The 13991-nt window shown below is 44.5% G+C and overlaps 1 protein-coding gene across 21 annotated transcripts in view; it reads right to left on the bottom strand.

Moving 5' to 3' along the window:
- GPHN (gephyrin) overlaps nt 1-13991 on the bottom strand; it is a 483693-nt gene that overhangs the window by 386812 nt on the left and 82890 nt on the right. For 2 of the 21 annotated variants that reach the window (XM_084848999.1, XM_084848971.1), the window contains exon 1: nt 13-9621. The exons of the other annotated variants lie outside the window; for them this stretch is intronic. The gene's annotated coding sequence lies outside the window, so the exon portion shown is untranslated. Of the gene's footprint in view, nt 1-12; nt 9622-13991 lie in introns of those variants that run through there. 21 annotated transcript variants of the gene reach the window in all.

Here is a 13991-nt window from a genome sequence, read left to right on the forward strand (position 1 = left end):
TGGTCATTTTACCCTTCGCACGCAGCATGATCTGCTGACACGTGAAATAAGGTTAGAAGACATCTGTGAAGCTTTGAAACCTACAGAGGCAAAGGGAAAAAAAGTCAGGCTTAGAGGCTTGGAGTTTTCTGTTGGGAAGGGGTAATCTTGAGAGGAGTAGTTTCATTTCTCCAGTTAAGTGTCAGTTTCATTTCTCCACTTTAGTTTAATTTCTTCAGGTTTGAATCAGTACTTTTGGTTTTGAGGGAGGAGGGTATATAAAGAGAGGGAGAGAGCCAGTAAGAGTCAGAAAGACCAGGCTGCGGCAGAGCAAGCAGGAGAGACAGCTAGAGCCTGAAGTGAAAGCCTAGTCTGAAGAGCGAGCAGGAAGAAGCAGCCTAGAAAAGTCTGAGGTAAAGGCACTTGCATTTTGCAAGTTTTATATTCTTTAAATGCCTTTTGTATCACTCAGCTCTATTGTGTAAATACCTTTAGCTGTAATTTGTTTGCTTTAAATCTAAAGAACAGAAGAACAGAAGAGCCTATGCTGGATGAAGGGACCATCTAGTCCAGCATTCTGTTCACAGTGGCCAACCAGCTGTCGACCAGGAACCCACAAGCAGGACATGAGTGCAACAGCACCCTCCCAATCTACTAGTAAACTAGTAAACTGTTGTGGTTAAATACCATAAAGATACCTTTGTCTAGAGTATCAGTCACCCCATGTCTACAGCCTAAACCCCATTTTACTGGGAAGGGGGATTTTAAAAGAAGGAAGGTGGGACTCTTAAGGATGCAAGAGAACCTTAGGGAATTGCTCAGGGGGTCCAGATCATAAGTGGAACCTTGACAACATCCATTCAAAACTATCACAATGGAAACGCATAATACAAAATAAGTATTTTAGAAGAGAAAATAGTACTTCACTGTTTCTAGTACCACAGTTTCATCACATTAGAAGGGAGGAAATCTGCTCCATCTGAACTGTCTGAAAACACTACAAAGGATAGCTGAGAATATCTGAGAAACACTACAAAGGATAGTTGTGTGTTTCTAATTCTTAAGAGCATCTAAACAAAATCATAATTTAAACTCCTTCCAAATTCAGACAGAATCTTAGAACTGTTCTGTCATACAGAAGGGGAAAAGCAGTTGGCCAGCGTGTTTACAGCATGGAGGAGCAATTTTAGTCTGCTTCATCTGATTGGTAATTTAACTATGTAAGTCATACATTAAATTAGACAGGTAGGAATGTCAGCTAAGTTTAAGAAAAAATGTGCTCAGTGACTTTGAAAGATCTCACTGGGGCATCAGATGCTTGACCAGCCAGCTCATTAAGCAACATGATCAAAATTCGAAGCTTCAGGAGTGAAGAAATATGCAGAACTTGAAAAAAAATCCCCATAAAACATTCAAGATATAATTGTTTAGATGAAGAAAAATGTTTTTTAAAAGCCATTTTGAAATAAAGTTGGTGGGCTGATGACTCCCTAAAGTACAGCTATTCATTACAATGGGGACTAGGTAATAAATTCTTTTTCTTGCTTCAACCTGAAGATAGCATTTTTTTCCATACAGATATAGATATTTTCAAAGTAAGTGTTCCTTTGGGAAAGGCACAGGGAATATGTAACAGTGCAGCAATCAATGAATTATCACAGAGTTATTTCCCCCATCTCTCAACAACCCCCACTCTACTTGGCAAGCAATATTTTTCTTTGAGAGTGCTTTTCTTCCCTTAAGCACATCAATTATTTCCCAAGAACTGGATTTTTCCATCAAAGGGGTCTGTGGTCCAACAGTGGCACAGGCTATAACATTTCACAATGGATACCCTTTTCCACACTCCATACCATTATTCCATTCAAACAGATTGGGTCAGCAGCTTTACTCCACTTCTTTAACAATGAAGGAAACTTTGGAGAATGTCTATGTAAAATACAACAGAAAGAACGTCTAATTATGCTACAGCCAGTAAAGTGCATGTGGAGTAGTTAATTCACTGGATCCCTAGTTCTCTTCTGCAAATAGAAGAGTTCTTTCTGTCCAGTGGAGGGAAGAGGTGATTTTCACTTATTTCCCCTCCTCCTTGAAGTCCCCTGCACCATCTCCACACTGTTCCAGAGGGTCCACCAACCCTCTGGAGCAGACTTTTGAAGGTGAAAGGGGCTAAAAGGGCAGCTGAAAGAACTGTGAAAAAGCATTCTCCAGTAATAGAGGGGACATCCCCATCCTGTTGCAAAACTGAGGGCACTGTATGTTTTCTGAAGCAAACAAACTGACAACTGGCATGCCCCATCTGCCCAATATCATCCAGATAACACTTTGAGAAAGTCTCCATTCATGAGACCCCCCCGTTGTCTGGCTGAGAGCACTGGCAACACTGTTCTGGTCACCTGCTAGGTGCAGTGCATTAGGGAAGATGCTGTGTGGTATACACCAATTCCACAATTGCAAGGTGAGGTGGAGCATAGTTTCCAAATACATCCCCCGCCCCTGTTGTTTAAACAGAACACTGTGCTTGTATTGTCGGTGGCAATTTGGACCAAGCACAGTGTCCTCGAACACTCAAAACATTTTACAACCTTTAAGACCTCTAAGACATTGATGTGAAGCTGTCCTTCAATATCAGACCACTTCTTGTGAACTCAGAGAGGGCCGCAATGCTCACTCTCAGGGCAACCAGGCTCCAAGAGACCCAGAAGTCTGACTTGCAGAAGTGGATCTCAAATAGGAAGGATGAAGAGAACTGTGCCTCAATTCCCATTTTACAGACTGCGGCTTTCATTTTCTGGACATGATCCAGGGCATCACCAGTGGTGGAACAAAAGAAGCCCTCTTCATCAAAAGAAAAATCCTCAATCCTAGAACATACCTGTTGAGTCAAGCCTGCTGACTGAAGCCAAGCACAATGGCAAGGCCATAAGACCTACCAGAGTTTTTGACCTACTATAGCATGCCACGTTAATCTGCTGGCCAGCCAAGCAGTGTGCCTCAGACTGGACAATCATGCTCATATTGGTGCTTGAGTCGAAGGAGGCAGTGAAGGCTGCGTATGCTGTACTGCCACTGGAGACTGTGTAGTTGCTGGAGGTTCCGGGGGCTTTTTCAGGATCATATCCTGGAAGAAGTTGGCTGGAAGAGGCAGGCAAAGGTGTAGCGGTAAGCTTGTAAAGTCTGGGACCACAGTCAGTTCCAGTTGTGGAGTTTCAGGTGGTCTGGAGACTGTTTGAGAAGGTGGTACACAGCTACAAATTTCTTCAGGTCACTCAAAGCGATGAGGGGAGCGAGAACAATGTTGGTGGTAGACATGGTATGGGTAGTCCACATCCCTGTCGTCATAGTGATGTCTTCTAGGAGGTGAATGGTCATCAGAATAGTAAGTAGGATATCTATAGTAGTGGGAGCCCTCCCAGGGTACATCATAGCAATTTTGCATAAAACCTCCGGAGGAGATTGATGCAGTTGATGATGGTCATCAGTATCAAGGAGATCTATATTTTTGAAGAGATAGGTCTCGGGGTAAGCAGAATGGTTCCGGAGAGAAATGTGCCAGGGAGCCAGTGTCAGACACCAAGCCCAGGCACTGGATGTCATCCAGGGAATTATGAACCTGTGGAGGTTGTAATTTCTCCAGGATTGGTGTCGGTGGTCACATCGGTGACTGAGGCATTGTTTTAGCCGGTGGATGGTGGGCTGGTGTTGAAATAGGCTCAGGTTCGATATCAGATTTGACCTTGTAAGCCATCTTTTTCTTTTTGTTATTTGGTCCCGGGGCCTGAGGTTTAGTGGGTCACTTGTTTTGAGATTTGGTCTGATTGACCTGTTCGGTATTGATCATAGGCTCAGAAAGGCCAGTCTCAAGCTGCTGGTCCAGGGGAACAGCTGAGGCTGTCAGTACTGGACAGGCAGGTGTACCTGGATTCAGGGGGAAATGTCCTAACAAAGTTTCCATGTCGCCGTGTCGTGGAGTGAGCTGGGATGGTGTCAGAGCAGGCTTCTTACAAATAGAAACCAATGCAATGTGCAGAGATTGGTTCAGAGCAACCATATCAGAGCCTTTGAGAACTTGCTCTTACAGTAGGGTGGGGAGACATGCTTTTCTGTTTCTCTTAGCCTGCTTTGTAAAGGCTCTGCAATGGGTGTAGAGGTCTATTTCATGTGCCTCTCCGAGGCAAAGAAAGCAATCAGAATGCCTGTCGGTATTCTCCCGCTACGACAGGTGCAATGTTTGAAGAAGGCCTCAGAGGCCATATGCCCCAGAGGGGCAAAGAAAAGGAGGAACAAACTCAGAGAAAAAAGGAAAGTAAGGCGGGGGGCGGAGCTCTGTTCAGCATCCCAGTGGGACAAAGAAAAAGTTCTTAATTTTAAAATTTTTAAAATCATTGCCATGAGACGAGAGAACATTCCCAATTGCTGTGGCAGACGAAAAGGAACTGAGAGGCAAGCAGGAGCTACACCCAGAGCATTCGCAGAGGTGGGCGGAGCTCCCGCCTAAAGCTTGTTTCACTCTAGAATGTTCCAAACACCTGTACTGCGCAGGCACATAACCCATATGTGTGAATCACAGAGACCACAAAGAAGAACTTACGTCCCTATGCAACTTAGTCACCACTGCTTTCTGAGATTCTGTGTTAGATCTAACCAATACCAATTATCAGGCTCTACCTCTTGGTTTCTCACTGGCATCTAGAGTCTTCACTTATATCCTGGTGGCCCACAGGGAACATCAGGGATGCAGACCAAGTCTGGATGACAACTCTATCTAGAGGAACTCTGAACAGCATTTGTTTGTAGAAAGTGTTAGCAGGCTGCTCAGCAGTAGGCCAGGCACTGTAGGCTCCCAAGATAGTTGGCAACCATGGAGATAGTCACTTTAAGAAAACCTTGTCTAAATGTGCCAAGGAAAGGATGGGAAAAGTGACAGCAAACTGAGCTTGCCTAATAATCTTGCAGGTCAAGAAGTCAGGTCTAGCAATACCAGCATGAGGTCAGCTTGTGGTTGCCCACATCTCCAGAACCTATCCTCTAGAGTCATGCCTAAGCATCGGAACATCATTTTTTGTTGTATTAATCTCAGCCTAATATCCAAAGTAGATGATTTGAATGGTTGCAGGGATGTTTTCCAGTGTGGGTGTTTTAACGTTATAGTTAGTTCTGTGCTCAGTTTGTCTCTTACAGGATTCACATTGGTGGCTAAGGACTCTTGGATGGCATTGTATAGAAATTTGTTGGTTGTGTATAATGTAGATACTGCCTGTGCTAGCTAGAGGAGGGTCTGCTGCACGTAGTGCATTAGGGCCAAATGCTGTTGCTACGCTTGAGGTGTAGATATTGCCATGCAATAGTGGGCATATTGAGGAGGGAAACTGATATTCCTCTTGAAGGTCTCCAAAGGGTTTGAATACATTGTCTTCAGTCAGTAGCTGGGATAGGGGGCATATACCTTTCTTACCAAGCTTTTTCACATGATTGGTTTATGGGTAATAAGGATGTGGGAATTGCCCCAGATGGTGAGCTGGATGTGTGAGTCTGGGTCTGAATGGAGAGCTTCAGCTATTGGGCAGTATAAAAATGTAAACAACAACAACAACGGCTGGAATATTGCTGCAGTGAGGTCTGGTGACCCTCACTGTGGGTTGTAGTGGGTAGAGTTGCGGAGGTGCACTGAACCTAGGACCACCCAGCTCTGTAGCGGGGCAATGGCAGCTACTTCTATTTTGGCTCACTCTGGGGTTTCAAATTCTGCTTCTGCTTGCCAGTATTTCATATGTGCTATTAGGTATGCATTGTCGCAGGTGCACATGTTTGGGAGGTTGAAGCTGCTTTGTGATGTTGGTATTGCAATTTAGCATAAGCAATGTGCAGTTTTGCTTCTGGGCCCCATACAATTTTCCTTATGAGGAGTTGTTCTATTTGTGTAAAGAATTTCTGGAGAATTGTGAGAGGTAGGCCCCTTAGGATGTAAATCAGTCTTGGCAGAATGTTCATTTTGAATATTGTTATTTTGCTCCACAGACTCATTGGTAGCCCTGACCAGTTGATCAGTTCTGTCTTTCTTTTATTACATTTATATCCTGCCATTTTTCCTCCAAGGAGTGGAGCCTTCCCTACTGACATAGTCTCAGATTTTTGCCAGGTGATTTTGTAGCCTCATAGCTGACTAAAGTCACTGACATTAGCTTTGGGGTGGATTTTTGTGGGCCTCAGAAGGAATAGCAATACATCATCTGCAAATAATGTGATTTTATATTCCTGGTTTGCAATGGCAACACTCCTAATGCTCTTTGTTTATCTAATGGTGCATGCCAATGGCTCCAAGGCTAGGCTGAAGACCACTGGAGACTGTGGGCATCCCTGATGTACCCCACATCATAGTTGAATGAGTTTTGACCGGAGGTTATTTGTCCGGGTGCTTTGTAAATTGTTAAGATCCGATCTATGAATTCAAGACAGAAGTTTAATTTGTGCAGGGTAAAAAATAAAAAATTTCAATGGACACAAATCAAAGGACTTATTTCCATCCAATGAAAAGAGAAGCACTAGAGAGAGCCTCTGTCCTATGACTGCCATAATGTTGAACAGTAGACTGTATGGTCTGCTGTTCAACATTATGGCAGTCACAGGACAGAAGCCATGTATGGTCTGCATGTATGGTCTGCTACTTGCTACAAAGCCTAATTGACCTGGGTGTATGATAGTAGAGAGGCATGTACTGAGTTGCACAGCAGTGGTGGCTGTTATGATCTCCATATCCTCATTTGTGAGAGAGATGGGTCTATAGCTTGAACAGAAAAGTGGGTCTCTGTCTGGCTAAGGTGTAAGGAAAATATTGGCTTCATAAATACTGCTTGGCAGGCATTTAAGTTTTGGTTATCTCTCTCACCATCTCTAGTAGTATTGGGGGAGCAGGTTTCTCTGTTTGTAGTCTCTTTCTAGAATCTCAGGCCTCAGATATTGCAAATAGGTTTCTGTTGGGCTCCCCTGCTGCTGGGTTGCTTAGTCTGCATAGTCTTGGTGGATTGTTTCTGGCTAGTGGACAATATGAAACTTGCAGCAAGCCCTTTCCTTGACCTGGGCCAGGATTCTGAAATGTTCTGGACTGGTGAAGATGCAGGGCTTACACTGAGCTGGCTGGGGAAGGGGCTGGTTTGGAGGGAGAAATAAAAATAAGAACAAAAATTGCAGCTAATTTGTGGCTCTGTCCAGGCAAGGGGTTTTAAGGTTGCATTCTACATCAATTTGATTTAGTCTGAGTCTAAAGTCTTGTTTCCAGGAGTTTCAGGGCTCTGAAACCAACACAGATAACCCACAGTATGCAGTAGGGTTTATTTAACCCACAGTGGGTTATCCTGTTGTCTGGCGGTCACTGTTGGTTATTTTGGTAGTGAGTCCCGCAGCAAGAGTGGTCAAAACCACTGCTGCTCTGCTCCTCCTGAGCTTTGGGAACACTAAATGGACTAAGCTCACAGTGAGTCGCCGCCAGCAATGTCTGGGGGGGCGGCGGGAGCAATGCACACTTTCCTTTTATCACTAAAGCCCAAGTGCAGCAAAGGGGGGGGGGCTAGAAAACCTTGCGGGGGGTTGCAGGACCAGGACCAAACTTCACACACAGCCTCTCCTAGTCAGGAGGCACCCAATCCACCATCAAAACCCTGCACAACAGCATTTTAACAATACAGAGAACAGAAGCATCTTGCCGTAGCCAGCAATGGGGGGGGGGGATGCGTACTTTCCTTTTATTGCAAAGACATTTGTGTTCTCAATATCATTAACGCCCTATAGCAATAAAATGGAAGTGCACATTTCCGCACCCCCCACATTGCCAGTTAAAGCAAGGACTAGAATAAGCTGCATATGGAGTTTGGTCCTGATCCTGCAAACCCCCAAGGTTCTCCACCACCCCATTTTTGCCACACTTGGGGTTTTTGCTCCTCTGGGGTAATTGCACAAGTTTTTGATGGTGGAACTGGTTCCTCCCATCCAGGAGAGGCTGTGTGTGAAGTTTGGCCCCAATCCTGAAAACCCTCATGGTTTTCTAGCCCCACCCCCTTTTTGCTGCACTTGGGATTTGCACTGCTTGGTGAGCGATCACACCAGGTTTTGATGATGGATGGGGTGTCTCCTGACTGGGGGAGGCTGTGTATGAAGTTTTGTCTGGATCATCCAGCACTTTAAACAGCGCCACTGCTCAGGCAGGAGAACAGCAGGATGGGGGGGGGGGTAGGAGGGGAAGCAAATTACACACAGTAGCTTAATAAGCTACTCACAGTAGCTTATTAGACTGGTCGTTTGGCAGGGCATCATGGACTATTTAAAAAAATAAGCTACTGTGAGTAGCTTATTAAGCCACCATGGGTTATCACGACATCCGAACGTGGCCAGTGTTGCTGTAACAAGGAGGCATTTGTTTGAGTGGCCTTTCTCAGTGGTTAGAGGTCTCCAATAAATCTTTCTACAAGCTCAGCATCTTCAAAATGGTGAACTCTGTTGGCACAGTGTACACACAGGAATTCTGAATATTTGAAGAATGTCTCTACATTTTCCCCCTTCACTGGATTTCTAGCCTGCAGGAAGCACTTGCATCTCTCCACTATGGCTTTCAGGAAGCCTTGGAACAAGTATACTGGATGTTGCTCGCTGTCAGACGTCCTTTGTTTTCTTGCTCTTTGCAGGAGGTTCTCTGCTATGTTACGCACTGCATTATGTAGCAGTTTCAGTAGTATGGTGCAAAGGGGAGCACTGTGGGCTGACAGAGTTCCCAGGAACCTACGTACCTTTCCAATCTCCAGTACATAGTTCTCAGGTAGATTCAGTAAGTTTTTGAGCAAAGTTGTTACAATTATAGCATGTTCCATCTGTCCACACACTCGTCTGCCCCTACTGATCTCCTACTAACACCACCTACTATTGCCTTCCATGTCAATGACTTTCTCTTGCAGAATTACCAGATCTCTTTGGCAGTGTTGCACATTTGCACTGGAGTTCCTACTGTGGCTCTCCACATCTGAGATGCGCACTTCAGTAGCCTCTACACATGAAGTGACCTTGTCTATCAAAACTTTCAGCTCCGCCATCTCTTGCCTTATGGCATCCACTCCATCCTATGGGCTTTTTCTGTTATTTTGGCAAACTCTTTAAGACAGAGAATACTGAGTGCATATCAATTTACTGTTCTACTTTTGGGGTTGCTACTTCTGCTGACCCCTTCATGGATCACTGCCTTGTTGTGGCGAAGGGGCTTGCATAATTCAGTGAAGCCATAAGCTATGCCATGCAGGGCCACCCAAGACGGACAGGTCATGGTGGAGAGTTCTGACAAAATGTGCTCCACTGGAAAAGGAAATGGCAACCCACTCCAGTATTCTTGCCAAGAAAACCCCATGGAACGTTTCACACGGCTAAAAGATATGACGCTGGAAGATGAGCCCCTCAGGTCGGAAAGTGTCCAATATACTACTGGGGAAGAGCAGAGGGAATTTCCAAGTAGCGCCAGAAAGAGTGACGCAGCTGGGCCAAAGCCAAAAGGACACTCAGCTGTGGATGTGGCGGGTGGTGAAAAGAAAGTCCGATGCTGTAAAGAACAATATTGTTTAGGAACCTGGAATGTAAGATCAATGAATCAAGGTAAGCTGGAGGTGGTCAAACATGAGATGGCAAGATTGAACATCGACATCTTGGGAATCAGCGAACTAAAATGGACAAGTATGGGCGAATTGAATTCAGGTGACCATCATATCTACTACTGTGGGCAAGAATCCCTTAGAAGAAATGGAGTAGCACTCATAGTCAACAAAAGGGTGGGAAAAGCAGTACTGGGGTACAATCTCAAAAACGATAGAATGATCTCAGTACGAATCCAAGGCAAACCATTCACAATCACAGTAATTCAAGTCTATGCCCCAACCACTGATGCTGAAGAAGCTGAAGCTGATCAGTTCTATGAAGACCTACAACACCTTCTAGAACTAACACCAAAAAAAGATGTCCTCTTCATCATAGGGGATTGGAATGCTAAAGTAGGAAGTCAAGAAATCACCGGGATAACAGGCAAGCATGGCCTTGGTGTACAAAATGAAGCAGGACAAAGGCTCATAGAGTTTTGTCAAGAGAACATGCTGATCATAGCAAACACTCTTTTCCAACAGCACAAGAGGTGACTCTACACATGGACATCACCAGATGGTCAATATCGAAATCAGATTGATTATGTCCTTTGCAGCCAAAGATGGAGAAGCTCTATACAGTCAGTAAAAACAAGACCTGGAGCTGACTGTGGCTCAGATATGAGCTGCTTCTCGCAAAATTTCGGCTTAAATTGAAGAACGTAGGGAAAACCACTAAACCATTCAGGTATGACCTAAATCATATCCCTTATGAATATACAGTAGAGGTGAGGAATAGATTTAAGGGATTAGACCTGATAGACAGAGTGCCTGAGGAACTATGGACGGAGGTCCGTAACATTGTTCAGGAGGCAGCAACTAAATCCATCCCCAAGAAAAAGAAATGCAGGAAAGCAAAGTGGCTGTCTGAGGAGGCTTTACAAGTAGCTGAGGAAAGAAGGGAAGAAAAAAGCAAGGGAGAAAGGGGAAGATATATCCAACTGAATGCACAGTTCCAGAGAATAGCAAGGAGAGACAAGAAGGCCTTCTTAAATGAACAATGCAAAGAAATCGAGGAAAACAATAGAATGGGAAAGACTAGAGATCTTTTCAAGAAAATCGGAGATCTCAAGGGAACGTTTTGTGCAAAGACGGGCATGATAAAGGACAAAGAAGGCAGGGACCTAACAGAAGCAGATGAGATTAAGAAGAGGTGGCAAGAATACACGGAAGAACTATACAGGAAAGATCTCAATGTCCCTGATAGCCATGTAGTGCGGTCACTGAACTTGAGCCGGACATCCTAGACAGTGAAGTCAAGTGGGCCTTAGGAAGCATTACTAACAACAAAGCTATCGGAGATGACAGTATTCCAGCTGAGCTATTTAAAATCCTAAACGATTATGCTGTTGAAGTGCTGCACTCAATATGCCAACAAATTTGGAACACCCAACCATGGCCACAAGACTGGAAAACGTCAGTTTACATTCCAATTCTAAAGAAGGGCAATGCCAAAGAGTGTTCAAACTACCGTACAATTGCGCTCATTTCACATGCCAGCAAGGTGATGCTCAAAATCCTACAAGCTAGGCTTCAGCAATATGTGAATCGAGAACTACCGGAAGTACAAGCTGGATTTCGAAGAGGCAGAGGAACTAGAGATCAAATTGCCAACTTTGCTGGATCATGGAGAAAGCAGGAGAATTCCAGAAAAACGTCTATTTCTGCTTCATTGACTACGCTAAAGCCTTTGATTGTGTGGATCACAACAAACTGTGGCAAATTCTGAAAGAGATGGGAGTACCAGACCACCTTACCTGTCTCCTGAGAAACCTGTACGCGGGTCAAGAAGCAACAGTAAGAACAGGACATGGAACAACCGATTGGTTCCAAATTGGGAAAGGAGTACGACAAAGCTGTATATTGTCGCCCTGCTTATTTAACGTATATGCAGAGTACATCATGAGAAACGCCGGGTTGGATGAATCACAGGTCGGAATTAAGATTGCCGGGAGAATTATCAACAACCTGAGATACGCAGACGATACCACCCTAATGGCAGAAAGCAAAGAGGATCTCAAGAGCCTCTTGTTGAGGGTGAAAGAGGAGAGTGCAAGAGCTGGTTTGAAACTCAACATTAAAAAAATGAAGATCATGGCATCTGGCCCATCACTTCCTGGCATATAGAAGGGGAAGAAATGGAAGCAGTGACAGATTTTACTTTCTTGGGCTCCAAGATCACCGCAGACGGTGACTGAAGCCATGAAATTAAAAGACACTTGCTCCTTGGGAGGAAAGCTATGGCACACCTAGACAGCATAGTAAGAAGCAGAGAATCACCTTGCCGACAAAGGTCCGCATAATCAAAGCTATGGTTTTCCCAGTAGTAACGTATGGCTGTGAGAGGTGGGCTATAAGGAAGGCTGAGCGCCAAAGAATTGATACCTTCGAACTGTGGTGCTGAAGAAGACTCTTACGAGTCCCCTGGACGGCAAGGAGGTCAAATCAGTCCATCCTAAAGGAAATCAACCCTGAGTGCTCATTGGAAGGACAGATACTGAAGCTGAAGCTCAAATATTCTGGCCACCTAATGCGAAGAGAAAACTCACTGGAAAAGACCCTGATGCTGGGAAAGATTGAAGGCAAAAGGAGAAGGGGATTGCAGAGGATGAGATGGCTAGATAGCATCACCGATGCAATGAATATGGACTTCAGCACACTCCGGGAGAGAGCGAAGGACAGGAAGGCCTGGCGTGCTATGGTCCATGGGGTCACGAAGAGTCGGACACGACTGAACGAGTGAACAACAACAACAACTTCTGCTGATTTTGTTACCAGGGTTTGGGGCACTTGGCCTCTTCTAGTTCTCCCACCCCTCAATGGATCAGGAGTGGGCAAGTTTTTAGATTGTTTTGTCGGGGACTCATAAGTTTCTCCCTTTGCTGCCTAGCTTCCTGCTTCTTCCTTGCTTTGGCTGGAGGTTGAGGCTAGAATGGAGCATGTAGGTAGGTGACTCAGGTCTTGAGCTTCAGAGGTATTGTGTGATACCTCTTGGTTCTGACTCCTCGAGAGGGGACAGAACCCAGGTTAACTGAGGGGGAGCAAATTATTTGTTTTGTTTGCCTTTTATACCCCTCTTGTCATATCTGGGGGCAAGATACTGCAGGATTGCTCATTTGGGGCATGGGTGCTTCGTAGAGTGTATCCATTCTACCCAGATGTGTTTTAATCCAAGCCATTTCAGATATTTTATTAACTGGTATCAGTTATATCCCCTCTTTTACATAAACATGTACTCAAAGAATTTACAGCTTCTTAAAGAACAATAAAACACATATGAACACACTAAAAACAAGTAAAACAATAGCTTTACAAGTAGTTTTTAAAAAATCAGCTGTAGGATAAAAACTAATTTAGGGCCTTATCATAAAATGGCCACTAATACAAAACTCTTAATACCTGTCTGAAGTAGCCAAGCATACCTACCTTGGGAAGCCATTCCAGAATCTGGGTACCACAATCAACCTCCAAACCCCTGCCACACACACTCTCTCTCCAAGTTGAAGGATCAAAGACTCAAGCTGATTGTGCTTAAGAGTCCCCCTTGAAGTAGCATTTGTATTCAAGATGTACTGAAAGCAATAAACATATTTCTGTGCACATGGAGGCTTTTTCCCTGCATCCCCAACATCTGGTATGAGCACTCAAAATCAGCAGACTCCTGGACAGGGCACTTCAAAAGGGAGATGGAATCCTGACATACTAAGACACCCTTGCCTCCCCACCTATGACAAACCAGTATGTCTATACTTTCAACTGTGTCTGGTAGGACAAGCTGCAAGACACCCTTTGTCTATGTTCCTCAGAGGTACCACCACCCACTTGTATTTTTAATATCCCTTAGTCTGTTGGACAGCTCCCAGCAAGGGAAATTCCAATTAACCAAACAATGCTTGGGGTAACCTGATCATGGGTTCCCCAGTGCTTTCATACATTTAACATAAGACTTTCTCTGCATGTCTTGGTATGTCCTTTACTCAGGGGCATTTCTGGAAATGGGGGAAGGCAGTAGGTAAGGTTCATCACACCACCCATCAGTCTAGGTTACTGTTGCACTAGAAAACTGGTTTGCAGGGAAGGAAGATTTAGTCCCCCCATTTCCTCAACCATGTCTTGGTGTTACTCTTCAGGTCAGCCTCCACATCCAGGATCATATCCTGGATTATGTTTTTCCATTTACCAACCTGGAATATAGCAAAACCATACAAAAATCTGGGCTGCCAATATTCCTGACCAAGGCTACAACAGGAAATAGTTCAATGAAGTATGTCCTCATGCATACCTCCATCACATGTCTCCCTGTCCAAGATTCACTCAATAATAGTGCCCTGCCTCTTATATCAAATC

The sequence above is a fragment of the Heloderma suspectum genome, chromosome 1, assembly GCF_057233095.1.
Source record: "Heloderma suspectum isolate Gila_16-S chromosome 1, 16-S_ref, whole genome shotgun sequence".
NCBI classification, from domain to species: Eukaryota; Metazoa; Chordata; class Lepidosauria; order Squamata; family Helodermatidae; genus Heloderma; species Heloderma suspectum.